The following is a 19,424-nucleotide window of genomic DNA, read 5'->3' as shown; positions in this document are numbered from 1 at the left end:
ATGTGATCTAGTCTTTGTAAGGGGGATTTGAGAGCTCAGCTCCTATCATCCTGGCCTAGTCTTGGAGCATCTGGTCTTTTCTGTCTTCTGATGCTTCCTGGACCCCTGTGTGTCTTCCTGTGAGCTCTGGATCCACAGCTCATGTAACCTGTGGTCTGTTCTCTCCAACAGGGTCAATATACAGAGTTGTGCCCACCCCACCGTCTCACTCCTTGACTCTGTGCTGTGACTGGTCCTCAAAGACTCAGGGCATCTTCTATCTCTTCTCATTGCCTTCTGCACCTTGCACCCTTAGCTGTGGAGTCCCCTAAGTCTTTTTTTTTTTTAATTTTTTTAATTTTATTTATTTATGATAGTCACATAGAGAGAGAGAGAGAGGCAGAGACATAGGCAGAGGGAGAAGCAGTCTCCATGCACCGGGAGCCTGACGTGGGATTCGATCCCGGGTCTCCAGGATCGCGCCCTGGGCCAAAGGCAGGCGCCAAACCGCTGCGCCACCCAGGGATCCCCCCCTAAGTCTTTATTACAAGAATTCTCTGGCCAGAACACTAACCCTCAATTCCTAGGCAACATCGGTGTCTCCCATGAGGGCCCTGGGAACGTCGCTGGCTCCGTTTCACTGGAATATTGAGGTGGAACAGGTACTGGGCTTTCTCAGGTCCTGTCCTCCATGTATGTCACACTGTCACTTCTGTCCTACGACAGGGTGTTCCCCTTCAGGATTCCAGTCGAAAGAAGAGGGACATTCTCCTGATATGGAACTCACAAAATTTATCCAGGACTTTTAGTGCTCCTGAAACTCATTGGGGCCTTCCACCAAGAGCAAGCTGTGAGAGCCCAGATCGCACACCACCATCCATACATCTTTTCCTTCTTCTCTCGACCTCTGCACACCTCTTCAGCCGAGACTGGGATCAGGAAAGGAATTATAGGAACCTCCTGAGACGTGTGAGAAAACCAGTCTTTTTTCATCTTACTAATGCTATGGATTATAGTAAAAAAATTCTACAATCACTTTACCAAATTTCTCTCTTTTTGTTTAAATTCCACACTTGGGACTTAATTTCTCTGAAGTTTTATATGTTGGTGGCCTGTCTTATGAGCTTTTGAAAGTCTAATTTAAACATTAAACTTGAAACGTGACATCTTTGTTCTTGGCAGGGTTCTTTCTTTGCCAGGAACCAAGTGAAGAATGGTAATGCTTTGTGAATTGCACCCATATGTCTCAACTTTTTCCAGAAAGGCCTCTGATCTGCTTCTCTCAATAATATTTATTAATTTATTAGCGAACATTTGCTGAGTAACTATTATGTGCCAGACATGGTTTCCGGATACTGGGCTATGACAGAGCATACAAAATACAAAAATCTAAAATATTTTCAAAATCAAGCAATAAAAACATGCATAAAAACAAGCACTTCTGGGACACCTGGGGGGCTCAGAGGTTAACCATCTGCCTTTGGCTCAGGTTGTGATCCCTGAGTCCCACACCAGGCTCCCCACAGGGAACCTGCTTCTCCGTCTGCCTGTGTCTCTCTGCCTCTTTCTCTGTCTCTCTCGTGAATCAAAAAATAAAATCTTTAAAAACAAAATAAAACACTCTTAATGATTTTAAACACCTAAGAGTCCACGTATAGTGGTCACCAATAGTTGGACCCTGGAACTACAGAGTTCCATGATTCCAGTGTCATATTAACATGAACAAAGAGAGCGCATATTTATATATTTTACTCATTGTTGCCAAATTGACCACTCCCTCTCTAGCCATTGGTGTATTCCCCACTCTCATAGTAGGTTTAAGTACAAACTCCTGTTGATGACTCTCTTGCTTCATTTCCACAACCTAAATAATGATAGGGTTCCCCTCTTTATGTGTGCTGTTTCCTAGTCAGACTGAATCCTGAGTAAAAGTTTCATGGGAGAATGAAAGGGAATCATATCATTCCCCTCATGTTTTCCGTATATTGCTCACACAGATCTATATGGGAAATTCACTTTTTGTGTAATCTCTTTAACAACCTATGAAACTGAACAATTACGTGTTCATGAAGAATATCTACATTCGATCATTAAGTGCCTCTCAAAATCTATCATCATGAATTATTTTTACATGTATTACAGGACTCCCATAGTTTAAAGTTAGTGCCATACTCACAAGATATAGAAAATAAAAATATAAAACACAGTAAATACAGTTTCACAAAGATTGTTGGTGTTACTCTTTTTCTAACATTTCTGGATGCTTCCAGCTGGATTAGAAAGATGAAAGATCTGGAAAAAAACATAGTTTGTTTCAAAAATAAAAGAGTTTATTTTTCTATTACAAGGCGTCTAAGAAAGAGGAGACATGAGCTAAAATGACCTTTTCATTTCCCTTTGATGGTTATTCTTAGTTAGATACCTAAACAATATTCCATGGTTTCCAGGTACAGAAGCCTGAATCCCAGGAGGAGTACTACTTCTATATGTTTTAGAGATTTTATTCAAAGCATCCACTTGATGTCTCAACAACTCGCTTCTTAAAAACGGCTGTCTGTCTAAACTGTCCATTTAGGCATCCCTGGGTGGCTCAGTGGTTTAGTGCCTGCCTTTGGCCCAGGGCGTGATCCTGGAGTCCCAGGATCGAGTCCCACATCAGGCTCCCTGCATGGAGCCTGCTTCTCCCTCTGCCTCTCTCTCTCTCATGAATAAATAAATAAAATCTTTAAAAAAATAAACTGTCCATTTAGAAGTGAAGGAAACTCGTATAGTAATATTCCAACAGCCAGGCAATGTGTTTTATTTACCACTTAATGTGGGGAGGGGTGTGGGTGGGGGATGAGGATCCTGGTAAGGATGAAAGGAGCAATATCAGGAAACAACCAGAAACGGTTCTTGTCAGGTGTTCTTTGTAGAAATTCTGCATCGTTATGTGGAGAACTATGATAACATGTGTCAGGACTCTTCGTGATCTCGGTGGAGAACGAGAGCCTCTGGGTAGCTGTTCAGCCTGTCACGGCTGAGGGCAGACTTTCTGGAAACTTCTGGTGAAAAGAAAGGGACCACCGCTCTCTCTGGAAACAAGACCTCTTTGCTCACCTTTGAAGAAAACCCTTAGGCACAGGTGGTTCGAATGTTGCGAAAGGACTGTTGCCTTTCCCTTTGGCTGCTTCAGTTTCATGTGTCAGGACAACAATGTCACTTAGGAAACCTTTACCTAACACCATCTCTAGAAAAGTTGTATTGATGTTCCACTGCTAACTATGAAGATGGCCAGAGATATAAAGCAGTGAAAAGCTGTTGTTTTTCATCTACAACCACATGATTTGACACGCTTCATGCTCTAGATATGCAGGGATTTCTTCTTCTGAAGATAAAGGATGTTTTTTAAGTTGTATGTGTAAAATTGGTGATTCTGAATGTGAATTTCTGGTTCATGTTATCCTGGTTATTTCCTGAAATTGCAATTGGAAATGGTTCTTTTTTCACTCATTTCTTTTAATGGCTAACACTGAATGAAATTCAATTATCAAAAAAAAAAAAAAAAAAAAAGTCCGGGAGTTTCAAGTCTGCATGTCCTGTTACTTTTTGAGTTTGGAGCTCTGCTCAATCATTCTCCAGCTAGTGTGTCGTCTAAATCAGTTGTATTGGTAGGTTCGCGCAATTGTGAGATGTTTTCACGAATGCAGAATGAACCGAATGTCCCAGCTGAGCACTGACAGGCGGGGAGGGGAGTTTGGAGAGTTAAAGTTGGGTTATTGCTGATCTCTCACCAAACCTTCCTTCTGTTTTGTGTGGTTTCCATTGAGATTCAGGAATGGACACATGTCACCTGTTGCCTGTGAAACCGGTTCCTCCAACTCTTCCTTTACTCACATCAGGCTTAAATAAATGGACTGTGGAAACAGAACAGTGAGTACATTCTTTTAAAGATTTTATTTACTTATTCCTGAGAGACACACAGAGAGGGGCAGAGACACAGGCAGAGGGAGAAGCAGGCTCCATGCAGGGAGCCCGATACGGGACTCGATCCCGAGACCTCGGAGTCACGCCCTGAGCCAAAGGCAGGTGCTCAATCACTAAACCACCCAGTGAGTAGATTTAACAAGAGCTTGGATAGATAGTTCCCTGTTAAACTCACACACATTATTTTTAACCAGTGATTTGCAGGAGGATTTTATTTGAATAACTGATTATCGGTTGTTACATTTACAATCTGGCCAACGGCTGCTCGCTTATGGCTTCTTCAGAAATTGTGTGGTGATTCTAGTCTACAAAGGAGAAGGGCTGAAGGTATACATACTCACATCATGCTATTTCTACTAATGAATTTATGTTTGATGTTTGTATAATTAATTTTGCTCTTTATCAAATAAAACTAATTTCCTGATTACATTCCATTCATCTCAGGGTAAAAGGACCTCAGAAAATCCAGGAGACTGGAAGTCATAGACTTTGCCAAATGATAATCACTTCTGATTTTGAAATTTATTTTAATTTATTTACTTAAAAATTGTTTTTAAGTAATCTTTAAACCCAACATGGTGCTTGAACACACAATCTGAGATCAAGAGTCACAGGATCCACAGACTAAGCTAGCTATAGGCCCTATATATCTGATTTTGTTAAAATTTCCTTCTGGGATAGTATCTGCATTATACTGTTATTGGTAGAAATAATTTTTATAGTGTTGAGAAAAGATGAGCCAATTCAAAGTTTATACATATTCTGTACCACAACTTCCATGGGCCAGTAAGTAAGTTATCTTTTTCTAAAGAGATTTTTTCCACTTATATAATAAATGAGACTGTGCTCATGGCATTTGGCATTAATTGCCATGGATACCCACCTTCTCCATAACAGCTCTGTTCTGACTCCTCTAAGCCAGTGTTGACAAGGCACCATCCTTGGCATGTCCTCAAGAGATCAAGTTCGGCAAGGTTCCTGCTAAGTCAGTTGATGCGGAATCCACCCTATCCCTGACATTTCCTCTTAGTAATTCTCCATGCACCAACCCCACCCTGCTCCTTGGGTATAAATCCTTATCTTTCCTTGTATTCAGAGTAGAGCCTCATTTCCCTCCTGTATTGCAAAACCCCATTGCAGTAGTCCCTACCCCTCTGACGGCAGTCCTGAATAAAGCCTCTTTCCCATTTTACGGAATGTGAGAGTTTTTTTCTTTGATAATGCTTCTGCTTAATGCACCTTTGCATGCTGCATGTGGGTATAAAACTCTGAAATTTAGCAAATTAATGCACAGAAACTCAGTTAAATTTTTTGATGTAATATCTCTCTGTGAATTATTTCCTAGAACACTTACAAAGGGTACCAAGCATCATCATAAGGACATAAAGTTTTTTTTTTTCCCCAAATGATCTGGAGAGGACAAAATCATGTATTTTTTCAATGAGTACTTATTGATTAGTTAGGCTAGGGTCTATGAATGCAGTAGCAAAAACAGCACTTGCTCCCTGCTTGCAGAAGGTCATTTAGATGAACATAACAGGTGGCGATAAGCTCTGCTGAGGTATTGTTAGAGAGATGCTCAAGTAGAGAAAAGGACAGAACCCAACTCAGACTGAGAAATGGAAGTAAAGTAAACATTTCTGGAAATGGTGCCAGAGCTGAGACCTCAAAAATAGAATGGGTAGGTGATGGACAGACCAAAAACACATGAGGTGGCATTACAACAGAGAGAACTCGGTGGTGGGTCCTTTATGATCCAGGAGGAAAAGTATATATCATTGGTTAATGGAAAAGGGAACAGTGGCCAGATTGCCCAGGTCCAGCTATGTCATCCTAAGGGACATGCCTTTTACATTTTAAAAAATCATTGTTTTATCTTTATATAACTTTGACAGTGACACAGATACATACTTTAGTACTTTCTAGTGGTTATGTAGAGAGCAAGACATGGAGCCTCAGAGTCCAACCATTTCCATACGTATATGTCAGTAGAACCAAGATCAAGGGTGAGAAGCTCGCCTTGGGCACTAAAAGTGGAGAAAAAGAACAAAGAATGGTGTGGAGATATATTTAGAATGTGGTACTGCAGAATCTGGGAGTTGATTAAATATGGTGTTCAGGCAAGGCAGGTTTCGGGAAGGGAAGACTATCAAAGTTAGTGACCTCATCAAGATTAGGAAGTGGGCTGTAGGGACCTCAGTTCCTCCTAAGGCTCTACTATACTTTCTGCTAAAGGAAAATTGATGAAGACACTAGTATATTGCAAATTTCATGCAGAATGACTGATTCCTGATATTCAATGTCTAGTATGTCTGCTGATCCCTTTGATGTAGAAGCTGGTAGCTTATAGACAGCACCTAACCTAGAAACGTTTCGAGTAAGTCCAAGCCAAAATCAATCCATCTTTTCAGGTCATGGCATAACCCAAAGGGGTCTAGAGATAATCAGCCAGGCCCTTGAAGCACAAAGGGAGACAGTGTTTTGCCCAATATCACACACCCTGCAGCATGGAGAGCATCTCTCACTTTCTGATGGAGTCAAGTCATATGATCTGTACATCAGGGCATCTCTTATAACCCCACAGTGCCCCACAGTTGGACCACATATTTATGTCTTTCACAAAGCATGATGTAATCATTTCTTTTATCTTTCTATACCTTTCTCTTCTCATAGAAAACTAATCCTGACTGTTTCCTTCAGGAGACTGAAACCATTCAGTCTTCAGGCTTTCTCCAAGTGCTTTATTACATCCCATCAGTCAACTCTTTAAATCATAGCTCTGGCTTTATTCAAGAATTTCTGGAGTCATGCATTTTCTTCTCTACAAAACAACTCCCACTTAGTATTTCTTTTCAAAGATGTATGTATGTATGTATGTATGTATGTATGTATGTATGTATCTGAGAGAGAGAGAGAGAGAGAGAGAGAGAGCATGCAAGCAGGGGAGGCAGCGAAGGAGAGTGAGAAGATCTCAATCAGACCTTGCACTGAAAATTTCTTTTGAGTACTTGTAAAATAATAATCCACTGTCAACATCCCTCATCATATGGTACCTTTGTTATGACTGATGAACCCACAGTGATACTGTTATGATCCAGAGTCCGTAGTTCACATCAGGGTCATTCTTGGTGTTGTACATTGGAATATGGACTTGGATTAATGAATAATAACATGTCCCCATATAGTAGTGGATGGATTACTCTCTCCACCACATGGAGTACTCTCTCTACCCTAAAAAAAATGCTTCTGTATTTTTATTTCCTAAATCTCCTTAAAAAATAGTAAGCGGATATTTTGAAAGGAAAAAACTCAACAAAAACATGCAACTTGAGACAACAGTAAGAAAAATAGTAACATGGAAAGGAGATAGTAAATTAATAACTGATTCAGTAGATCCTAAAAAAAACAAATGGCATTGGGAAAGGCTGAGAAGTCATCATATTTTTGTTGAAGAACTCCCAATTCTCTGGAAAATGGTAAGAGTATTGGGCTATAAACAGAAAGATCGGCTGAAGGTCTGAAAAACAACCAGCCCTCCCTTCCCTTAGCTCATCATGCCAGGTCCTGTCCTCTCTTTCAGAAGAAGAACAGATAATTATTATATGGACAAGCCAAATCCTAGGAACCCTGCACTTTGATGTTACAGGTCTAACTGAGGGTGGTACATTCATTTTGAAAGTAGAGGACTTAAGTAGATGCTTATGCATAAGAAGGCGACACTTACAAACTTCTCCCTCTAATCAAATCCTAAAACTTAATCCTCATATTTTAAATGATTAGTTTAAGTACAGCAGAGCCTTTTATTCACTTCAAAGTGATGCCAAACTGTGAAGGGATGGACAGCAAAATGAAAAGCCTCAACATTTATAATCTTTAATTCTATATGTAAGACAGTTTTCATTCGGTACAACTCAATATACCAATCTGCATTTGTTTTCATGATGGCACTAAATTATTTTACAAGTACTCAAAAGAAATAATTTCTTCACAACTGTTGGAATTTGGAAGCAGTTTCCAAAGATTCAAAAAAGCTCTCGGGTTTTGAAGAAGTTCTAAGTGATCTCAGTGAGTGCTTGTAAATAACCTTAGTGGGTGTCCACAGAACGCCTCGGGTAATCAAGTGTGAAGAAATCTTGAGTGTTGTCTAGAATTCTTTTAGCTTGACAGCAATTCCACAGCAAAGCTGTGTTTATAAAGCTTCTCAACAGGGATGGACAATGACAGTGCCCACTTTTACTGTTTTTTTTCAGATGTGGATGGAGTAATGAGGATCATTAGTTTCTTATCTAATTGAGGATCAATAAGGAAAATACTCAATTGTCTTTCTAAGGTGAAACCGGCTCCATGTTTGAGAAGCAAAGTCATAGAATGAATGGATCCCTTCATTTTTAAAGATTATTCTAATATGCAGTTTATTATTTATAGCAAACTACTAATTCATGAGGATATTCAATTTTGTAAGGTTTGACTTCAAAACAGTAGAGCATCAATCTGATGGACAAGTCTAACCCCATGTTTGAAGCATAAACTTTTTTTTTTTTTTTTTTTAGAAAATTGGCTTAAAGTTGACCGAGGACTTGGGCAGAAATGATGTACATTACTAGATAGCATCACTACGAAAACCTGTGTTGATGAACCTCACTTTTCACCTGCGGTTGGGAGGGAAGTCCCGCATCTAATCTCCATCCTATTTCTATCACAGTGAGAGATCTCAAATTCTGTCTTCCACACTAAACTGTAAAGACAATTGCCTTAGTATTTGAAACCAACACTGGAACACCGAGGTGAGTATGTGTATGTGCACGGTGTGCATGTGTACATGAGCACACACACATGTGGTGGGCATTGTTTGTTTTTTGAATTAGCTGCAAGTACACTCCATCTGTCCACTTTCAAGGAGCACTATTCCAAAGATGGTCAGGACCACAACTCCACCCCTGCATGTTCTTCTACAATATAATATTGCCACCCTTTTGTCTTTTGAATCTGGGAAGGTCCTGTGATCCATAGAGAATGATAGAAGTGGTCCTGGGCCCAATACAGGGATAATCCTCTGGACTACCCTGGACATTTCTTCTTACTCTTGCCTCACACTTACTCTTCACTTGAGTTCTCCTAAATTCAGCCATCATGCTATAAGAAGACCCAGATGACTCCTCAGTTGATCCCCAGCTCCTCCTGACATCAATGTGAGTGAGCCATCTTGCATATCCAGCCTTGTCCAGCCTTCAGATGGACACAGCCCCAACCACTTTCAACTGCAACTGAATGACAGACTTTAAGCAGGAAGCACCTAGTTCACCCAGTTTGCCCACAGAAACATGAAAGATGATCCATTGTTGTCTTAACACATTAGATTTGGCACCATTTGCAACATACAATAAACCAGAACAACCACTGAGAAGGCCTTTTGAGATTTTTGAACATCTCCCTAAATTTGGATAGGACCGCACATTCTAAGTGATGTATTTCCAAGGTAGAGTTCGAAACATATATTTCTTAGTTCATTTTTGGTGATACAAATTTGTGATTTAAGGTCACATGGAACCACAGACCTCAATGCAGAGGTGAGCAATGTTACACAAAGGGCTCTGTGGGGAGAATTTACTCTCTGGGAGGGATGATGCTAAAGATTTCAAAGGCAGGCTAACAATGCAATATGGTTCTGGATTGAGGATGGTTTGCAAGTTAAGCCACTCCAGGAGGACACAGCAGTAGGCCAGTTTGGTGTTACCGTTTTGAGCATTGTCCCTGCGATTTTATCCTCGTGTATATCCCTTTGGCCATCCTGATGATTCTATGACTCACTTAAGAATCATTAGGAAATTTATTTTCTACCTAAACAATTTAGAGTGAATTCCATTTTTCTGAAGTTAGAAGAAAGGGCACATGCATGACTCAACTTGGCAACTTGAAAAGAGCTAGTGAATGCCAAGGCTTTCTATGGTTACCAACAGCATAGTTAACAGAAATTCTGATGAAAGTGTTATATCAGTTGGGCCTGGAGATTAAAAAAATGCAGCCTAATGGTGTGCTTACGTAACACCTGGGATTCTCCAGATGGCTGAAAGGAATATGATGTCAAATGGCTAGCTGAGCACAGGGCACCATGGCTAACCCAGTGGTTCCCAACATATAGTTACTAGAACAGCAGCATCAGTATCAACCGTGAATTTGTTAAACATAAATTTTTGAGTCCCAATCCAGACTTCCCAACAATCTTCAACTGGAGCCCAACAATCTGTGTTTTCGTTTTGTTCTGTTCTGTTTGTTTGTTTGTTTGTTTGTCTACAAGCATGCCAGATGATTTTGATGCACACTTAATTTTCACAACCCCATTTTATGGATACTTTTCTCTTGCCCACTTTAAAGAAAAAACAAAATGTGTGAGTCCAATATAGCTTCTTCTAGAAGAATCCACATTGAATGAAGCATAGGGGTATTCCTTCACCTGGATTCTCACAGACTCAATAATCACAGTTCCTCAGAGGTCACTGTCAATATTTCACCAACCTAACTGGCAAATTTCTAACTCCCTATCATATAAATTAACCGGATTAAGTGTACTCTTGGGAATCCTTCACCCATCTCGGGTTTCTCTTTCTCTACTATAATGGTTAATCTACTACTTTCAGGTCGGAGTATGCCCATCACAGAGTGCATCTTGGAAGCTGCTTTTATAATCCTTGTGAATTTATGAGCTCTCCTTTTACATTTAATAGTCTATAAATATTTCTGCTTCATAATAGAGCCTGTTTAGTCATGTTTCAACTAATCACAATTTTTTTGTTCCTGTAAAGTGTATTTCCTTTTCCTCATGGCAGCAAATGAATCAAAGTCACGTGCTCTCCCTGATTAGTCTTTAAATGTTCCTGCCCTCATCAAGTTCAGCATTTCACATACTCAGCCCTGCCACTCCCAAATTATGTGATTTTACAAGTCCCTGTTATCCCTCACACATGGAATCTAAAATCCAATCAAATGAATAGACAAGCAGAAAGCAGAATCAGACATATAAAAACAAAGAACAAACTGATGGTTGCCAGAGGGGAAAGGAGTGAGGAGTCGGACAGAATGGGTGAAGGGGAGTGGGAGGCTTCCAGTTATGGGGACGAATAGGTCATGGGAATGAAAGGTAAAGCATAGGGTATAATGGTGTTGTCATAGGGTTTTATAGTGACAGATGGTAGCACAGCATAACATAGCATACATAACATTCAGAGATGTTGGATCACTATGCTGCACACCCGAAACTAATACAGCAGTACGTGTCAAGTAACTCAAATTAAAAAAAAATTAAATCAATTATATATAAATGGGGTCCCATAAGATTCGCATTAAACAATGTATTAAAAATTATAAATAAAATAGTTCTATGTAAAACATAGAGACTTAATAAGACTCCAAAATGTAGGTTTATCAAGAGGAATCTAAAACATAGATTCTTTAATCAATATGATTAGATAATTTAATACCGGCAAAAATTCCCTTTGACTTTAGAAAAGTATTCAGTATAATATGTTTAGACATATTTTAAGTATTCCGCCTAGAAGCACAGCAATTAAGAAAATCTGAATTCAGAGAAAAGTCTAGGAATGAAGATTTTAGGCGATATAATTTTTAAGATTTTAGGTGCTGGTTGCTGGGTGAGGTCCTTTTGATCAAGCATGTCTTCTATCCCAGAAAAATATAACTACTGGAGTTATCAAAATAACTACCATCATTAGTGTTATTAATAAATTGAGAGTGGGGGCCCCTGGGTCCATGAAGGGTCTGACTCTTGGTTTCAGCTCAGAGATCACAGGACTGAGCCCTATGTTAAGCTCAGTGCTCAGCACGGAGGCTGCTTGAGTTTCTCTCCTTCCCACCACATGCATGAGCTCTCTCTCTCTCTCTCTCTCTTTCACATAAAGAAATAAATCTTTAAAAAAATAATAAATTGAATGTCCATTCAGGTCAGGCAGATGTAGCTTTAAATCCTGACTCTGCTCCTATTACTAGTGCGTGATTCGGGGAGTACATAGCAACTTTTCTGTTCCCAATATTTGATGTTATTTTTTAAGATTTTTGTTTATTTATTTGAGAGAGTGTGTGAGAGAAAGAGAGAGAGAGAGGGAGAGAGAGAGAGAGAGCGTGCGCATGAGTGGGTTTCAGGGAGGGGCACAGGGAGAGGGAGGGAGAGAAGGAGAGAATCTCAAGCGACTCCCCACTGAGCCCTGCCTGAGCTCATCCCAACCTCAAGATCATGACCTGAGCTGAAACCAAGAGTTAGACATATAACCGACTAAGCCATCCAGGATTCTCCCCAAGTTTTAATCTTTTTAAAATGAGCAAAATAGTATCTAGTGGTCATCAAAGCCTGACAAACACAGTGCACCAAAGACACGTGTATCCACTCATTTGAAATAAATTGCCTACAGTCTCTGTTCCAGGAGATGTTGGAGAAAAGGCTCATCCTTTCCTCTAGATGTGATATCCTGAGCTTATCCGGCCCTGTTTGCATATGCAACAAGCGATGTTGCGGTGGCATCGGTCCCTCGATCATGGATGGTCTCATCTCTCTGGATTCACTCACTTGTGTCTAGTATCCCATCCCATCTCATCCTCAATAAAAGCATTGGCTGCTTATTCATCATAATTCTCTCCATTCCAAGATACAGAAACACTACTCTCATTGGCTTAAGGAAACAGAGAAAGGGAACAAAGAAAATAACCTATTTGTGGGAATGGAGGCATCCCTTCCTCTCCATCTGTGTCATGTTGCCTTCTTTCCTTGGTGTAGATGTACTCCTGGCAGGTTCTCCCCACACGGCCCTCGGCACCCCATGCCCACTGTCCAGCAGCTACTACTTGATTGGAAGGGAGGGTCTTTCTCATTAGCTCAAGTGCAGTTCCACATCTCTCTCATGGGCCCAAGATGATCCTGTAGGCTGTGCGTGGTCAATCTTCGTGTCCCGTGTGTGAGCCGGCCGCTCCCTTCTAGAACTGGAGGGCAACGGTCAAACACATGCGGAGTGCGTAGGCTGGAAGTGGGAGAGGGCAGCTTTCAGGGGAGCGCTGACAGTGCTAGCAGAGAAAGAGGCGATGACGGATGGCAGGCTGGCACAGCAGCTGCCCGCCGCCCTGTGAATCACAGCCGCTGCCTGCGCTCATAAATAAATAATGGCCAGGGCCATTATGAGTGACAGCGCTCTTGTTCTGCAGACACTATAAATCTGAATAGAATAAGCAATTCTTTGGTGAGATGATAGAAGAATCCATCTTCCCTCACTTCACCTGCTCAATGAGAGCAGCAGCCCCTGGATTGCTGCCTTTTGTGGCTGCATTCTGGAGAGGGGCTGCGGAAACAGGCGGTGATGTTGTACAGAAGTAGTCAGGAAATGTGGGGTATTGGAACCGACTCACGAGGGTCCTCCTCGCTGCGGGGATTAATATCCCTGCCATGTTGGCCAACCTTTTAAATATATTCTTCTGAATAATACAGACAATTGAAATTTTAAGTTTTTTTTTTTTGTTTTTTTTTAATTCAACACACAAAGGAGTAAGTGAATGTTACCCTCCGAGGGACAGGGATTGGTAAAATACCAAGATTTGAAGCTAATTTCTTTTGAAACTTGGCCATGAACAACACGTCCAAATTATAATGGGATTAAATGACATGATTTAACTAAAAGGTTTCCCTCAGGCCTGGAAGGTGGAAGGAACTGGAATGTTAACCCTCCGTCTTTTGCACCCCCACCTATCTTTGACAACATGGAAATATGGAAAAATGAGAGCTCTGATGACTTTATCTGCAGTGTTTATAAGGAGACAATATAACAACAGAACACTACTGTTTTGTTTTGTTTTTTCCCTGCGTTCGGTGTCTAATTGCTAAATTAACAATAAAATATTCCTACCTATTCACAATGTCAAAAGTAACAGAAATGTCAGCGGATAATCTCACCAGCAGTAGTGGAATCTGTGCATCTGCATTTATCAGAACTGCTGTGTTTCAGCCATCCTCCAATCAAGCTGCTTCCTTATTTCTGCTCTACATGACCTCAGTACGCTCCTCGTCCCACAAACCTGAGCATCATTCAGCTCCGTGGCACTGCTCGATTGTGGTAGGGGGAGAAGTAGACCCTAGAAGATTAACTCCCTTGGGTGACCAGGTGGCTGCTGTCTTGGCAGCAAAGGATAGAAGATTATTATATAAAAAGATCCTCTTCCCTTCCCATTCCCTCAATATGAGTAATTATTAACCTTGTTTTTTTATGCAAATGCTCCCTGGCATAAAAAACTCAGGTTACTTAATAATGAATTATCCTGCTTCACCTGGTCAGACCAAACTCCAAATAACATCTGTGAAAATATATTATAGTAAATCAACTGCATATGTTTGACCTCTTCAGTGAACTATGGGACAAACATGAGGATGACAGCAAGTCCTCTGGGACCAGCAGAGAGTATGTCAATCCACCATTTTGCACAAATGCCAGCTTAAGAAGAAATGAGTTACAGATATAAAAGACAGGGTGAGAGACATTACTGTGTTCTGTCCTCTTAGACTAGTACAGGGAGACTTCCCTTTGGCCATTCCTTTGGCTTGGGAAGTCTACCATTCAGGAAAATCAAGCAGAGAAGTATGAATTAATGGGAAGAAGGGAAAGGACGAGTAGCATTCATGTCTTATCTTCTGGACTCTTTTAGAAGAAGGATCATGCTGAGATGTTTGCTGTCCAGGTATGCACAGCAGGGTGGCTCTCAGGCAAAGGAACTGAGGCAGAAACTTAAGCTGGATAAAAAAGAAAATCCATGAGCCCAACAGCCTACATGTATAAGAGGTTGATCTGTTAGATAGGAATGCGGGGTCATATAGGGAAAGAAATCACCAACCCTGAATCCAAAATGAATCACTGTAAATCACTCAACACTTCATACCCGTGCATAATTTTCACAAAAGTGTTTTAAATTGCAGTTAAGAAAAATTGTGAAAATATATGTATCTCCTGCTTTTATGGACATGTCTTATAATGAGTCTATAAGCAGTAGTGCCTCAGATCACATGAAGACCTTAGGTAGGAGACAGGGAATATTTCTGATGTTGGAAGGGACCCTGTCAATGTTCCAGGATATTCATTTTTCAAGAAAAAAAAAACGTGGGGGTAATAATTCTAATTGCACACTAAAAATATTAGCGTGTTATTTATAAGTAATATATAGAAAATGAGTTATTACCAATGACTACTTACATCAATAGTCCTCTACATTTGTACCGACAAATTACAATTTTAAAGTTGTGTTACACATACAATCTTACTTTAAAACACAGTTTGTATAAAACATTTGTGGGTAGGTAGAAGATATATAAATGTGTTTTTTAAAATGTAGAAACATAGCATAATAAGTTTTTCATGGAAATATAGACAGTAGGTAGCAATGGTGCATTTCAATGACTTCTGATTTCTCATCCAACTTATAAACTTGGCAAAGACTTAAATAAGTCTTTTACTTTTTTTTTTTTTTAAAAGGAGTCCCTCCTTTTTTTTTTTTAATTTTTATTTATTTATGATAGTTACAGAGAGAGAGAGAGGCAGAGACACAGGCAGAGAGAGAAGCAGGCTCCATGCACCGGGAGCCCGACATGGGATTCGATCCCGGGTCTCCAGGATCGCGCCCTGGGCCAAAGGCAGGCGCCAAACCTCTGCGCCACCCAGGGATCCCAAGTCTTTTACTTTTTAAAAAAAAATTGTATTTACTTATTTGACAGAGAGTATTTGTCGGAGGGAGCACACGCAGGGGGAGTGGCAGGCAGAGGGAGAAGGAGAAGCAGCCTCCCTGCTAGGCAGGGAGCCTGATGGGTGGCTTGAGCACATGACCCTGGGATCATGACCTGAGCTGAAGGAAGATCTTTATCTGATGGAGCCACCCAGGCACCCCTTAAATAAGTCTTTTAAAAGGTATGTTTATGATATATTACAAATATTAAGCTAGAGAAAGCACACATGAAGCAGGACATACGACCAGTAAAGGTAAGTGGACATGAAGAGCACCTTCATTTGCCCACATCAGAGCCTGAGACAAGGAATTGGATGCATAAAATTTCTTCTTCTTTTTTTAAAGATTTTATTTATTTATTCACGAGAGACACAGAGACAGAGGCAGAGACACAGGCAGAGGGAGAAGCAGGCTCCCTGTGGGGAGCCCCATGTGGGACTCGATCCTAGGACCCCGGGATCATGACCTGAGCCAAAGGCAGATGCTCAAACACTGAACCACCCAGGTGCCCCGCATACAATTTCTTCTTGAGGTGACTACAAGGAGCAAACAAGAAGGAGATACAGACAATACAGTATAAGTATACATTACCAATCCCAGGAGGATTTTATTATAGACACTGAAAGATGATCCTCTAATATATGTATTGATTATGTATTTTAATTTATATATGTAATATATATATATATATATTGACACACACACAGACATATATACATGGACTTGGAACCAAAACCAAAACCAAAACCCAAAGCAAGCTTGAAAAAAAACAAAAAAACATAGCTAGAAGTCTTTTTTTTATTTTATTTTATTTTTTATTTTTTATTTTTATTGGTGTTCAATTTACTAACATACAGAATAACACCCAGTGCCCGTCACCCATTCACTCCCACCCCCCGCCCTCCTCCCCTTCTACCACCCCTAGTTCGTTTCCCAGAGTTAGCAGTCTTTACGTTCTGTCTCCCTTTCTGATATTTCCCACACATTTCTTCTCCCTTCCCTTATTTTCCCTTTCACTATTATTTATATTCCCCAAATGAATGAGAACATATAATGTTTGTCCTTCTCCGACTGACTTACTTCACTCAGCATAATACCCTCCAGTTCCATCCACGTTGAAGCAAATGGTGGGTATTTGTCTAGCTAGAAGTCTTATACTTCAACTTCAAGGTTGACTCTAAAGCCACAGTAACCAAAACACAGGGAAGCTGGCAGAGGAAGTAACAAATAGATTCATGGAACCGGAACAAGTGCCCAGAAATAGACCCACACAACGCAACTTTTGACAAAAGTACCAATGTAACTTTACAGAGAAAGGAAAGTCCTTTAAACAAATGATACTGGAATACCTGGATATTCACGAAAAGAAAAGAAAACGGAAAGAAAGAAAAGAAAAAAAGAAAGAAAAGAAAAGAAAAGAAAAGAAGGAAAGGAAAGGAAAGGAAAGGAAAGGAAAGGAAAGGAAAGGAAAGAAAAGGAAAGGAAAGGAAAGGAAAGAAAAGAAAAGAAAGGAAAAGAAAAGAAAGGAAAAGAAAAGAAGAGAAAAGAAAAGAAAAAGAAAAGAAAAGAAAAAGAATAGAAAAAGAATAGAAAAGAAAAGAAAAGAAAAGAAAAGAAATTTTACCCCTAACTCTTACCTCACACACAAATTAAGTCAGAGTGGATAAAAAAGGCCTAATGTAAAATATAAAATCATGAAGCATTAGAGAAAAAATATAGAAGAAAACAGTCATGATTTACCAGCAAGCCAAGTTTTGCTAGACAAATTGCAGTGACCAATATGATAAAAGGTGGTAAATTAGACCTTACACATACAAATTTTTTTAACTCAAAACTTCTATTATCAAAGGTACTGCTAAGAAAATGAATAAGCAAGTGCCAGACTTGGAGAAAATAATTAAATCATTAAGGAACATGTATTTGACAGAGGGCTGGAACCTTAGATACACAAAAATCTCCTTTACAACACAGCATTAAAAAAAAAAAAAAACCTCAGGAACAAATAGAATAAATATGTACAATATTTAAGCTGCCATTTTCCATAAGGAAAATATATACATGCCCATAAACACATAAGCGCTCTGCATCATTAGTAACCTGAGAAATGCCTACTAAAACCTCAGTGAAGCTCACACCATCAGACTATGTAAAAAGAAAGAACAAATAAATAGCACGAAATGTCAGCCAGGACTTTGAGCTACTGGAAACTCCAACATTGCTGGTGGGAGTGGAGGATGGTTGGTATTCCCTCTGAAAAAGGCCCAATAAACCCTTAGAAATTAAACATACACCTCACGTACAACCCAGAAAATCAACTCTGGGTATTTCCACAAGAGAAAGGAAATATGGAAACACACACCTTGTTCTAAAATGCATACAGTGGGTTTATCCTTAAGCACCGAGTGCTCCCCAGGGTGGAAGTAGTCAGCCACAGAAGGCACCGCTGCTGATTCCCGCCCCACGAGTGGGTACCGATTGCTTGTGGCTTACTTTTTCCTATTATTTTTATTTTTATTTTTTTTATTTTTATTTATTTATTTTTTTTGTGGCTTACTGTTTCCATGCTGATTTTTGACACAGTAGATTGAACACGAACGAATCTATCGATCTCCCGGCCCTTAGAAGTCATTTCTCATGTGGATAAACATCCCTTCAATTGCTTCCAGCTCTTAGGGCTTCATTTTTCACATTTCTAGACCTATTTACCTTTCAGTATGGTGGACAGTCTGAGGAAAGTTTCTAATTGCATGTTTTCCCAAATAATCAATTATTATTCTTAGCATCATTAAGGAGCAACTCCTCCCCTCCTCGTTTGTAAATATGTTCTCATGACTTACAAAATTCTCGTAGAATACTGTTTGTCCTTGGCCTTTTTCTGTTGGGCTCATCAACACTTTTGCGTCACAGCAATTCAGTGTTGACCTTGGGGCTCACGTCGCTTCGGACAGCAAGTCTACGGGTCCTCGCACTCGGTCCTAACCTCTGCACCCACTCAGATGAATCGGCCCCAGTCTTTCCTTCCATACGTTTGTGTTGTCATATATATTTTCTTGTCACCCCTGTTTAAGAGATGCCTGCGTTGTCACAACTGCTGAAGTCTAACAAAAGAAAAAGAAAAGAAGTCTGAACTATAGTAGCATGATGCTAAGGATGTTCTTAACTCACTGAAACTGCCAGTTATAGATTTGGGTTCCTGTGTGGCTGATCCTGCAGGAGCTTCGTAGTATAGAATTTACACATGTCTACACGCAGGGGAAGTTTGGGGGTTGGGGCTGAGAACGCACCGATTCTCTCTCAAGGCTCCTCAGTACAAGGAAAAGTCACTTTGCTTGGAAAGCTAACGAGGCTCTCAGAACTACCTACCCCCCAAATCTTCATTTTGCAAACAGGAAGTTCAGAGGCAAAGTGATTTGTGCGACCTCATGCCTCTTGCCCATGGCTGGATTGGGGTGAGGGCATAGGTCTTCTGGGCCCTTGGGCCGGGGTGGCTCTGTCCAGGGAGCTTAGATGCAGGGCTGTGCAGGCCTGACATCCTCTTAGAAGAAAGGACTCCCAAGAAACCCAGGCCACCAAGGAGAGCAATTAGTGTGCAAACAGGTGTGCTCTGTCCAAAGGCAGGCACTTGACAGGCAGCGCGTGCTCACTACCCAAATCATCTGCTCCCCGCAGGACAGAGCAGGGTCCCCACTGTGCCACCCTGGGGTGATGACCATGGCCGG

The 19,424-nt window shown here is 40.5% G+C and overlaps 2 long non-coding RNA genes across 6 annotated transcripts; one reads left to right on the top strand and one right to left on the bottom strand.

The window, feature by feature from the left end:
• The first annotated feature begins 536 nt into the window (after window positions 1–536).
• On the top strand, window positions 537–12,587 carry LOC112659165 (uncharacterized). 5 transcript variants are annotated; one of them, XR_003136238.3, is made up of 4 exons: window positions 537–948; window positions 3,795–3,891; window positions 8,496–8,729; window positions 10,581–10,701. It is a non-coding gene; the product is annotated as an uncharacterized LOC112659165 (long non-coding RNA). The 5 variants fall into 5 exon arrangements; XR_003136237.3 differs by lacking the exon at window positions 10,581–10,701 and adding an exon at window positions 8,940–9,394; XR_003136236.3 differs by lacking the exon at window positions 10,581–10,701 and adding an exon at window positions 9,071–9,387 and having other exon boundaries at window positions 538–948.
• On the bottom strand, window positions 2,736–12,915 carry LOC112659166 (uncharacterized). Its single transcript, XR_003136239.3, has 3 exons — window positions 12,660–12,915; window positions 5,857–5,972; window positions 2,736–3,875 (listed from the first exon to the last, which is right to left on the bottom strand). It is a non-coding gene; the product is annotated as an uncharacterized LOC112659166 (long non-coding RNA).
• Between the last annotated feature and the right edge of the window lie 6,509 nt (window positions 12,916–19,424).

The sequence above is a fragment of the Canis lupus genome, chromosome 16, assembly GCF_003254725.2.
Source record: "Canis lupus dingo isolate Sandy chromosome 16, ASM325472v2, whole genome shotgun sequence".
Lineage (NCBI taxonomy): Eukaryota > Metazoa > Chordata > Mammalia > Carnivora > Canidae > Canis > Canis lupus.
This window is presented reverse-complemented; position numbering and strand designations above follow the sequence as displayed.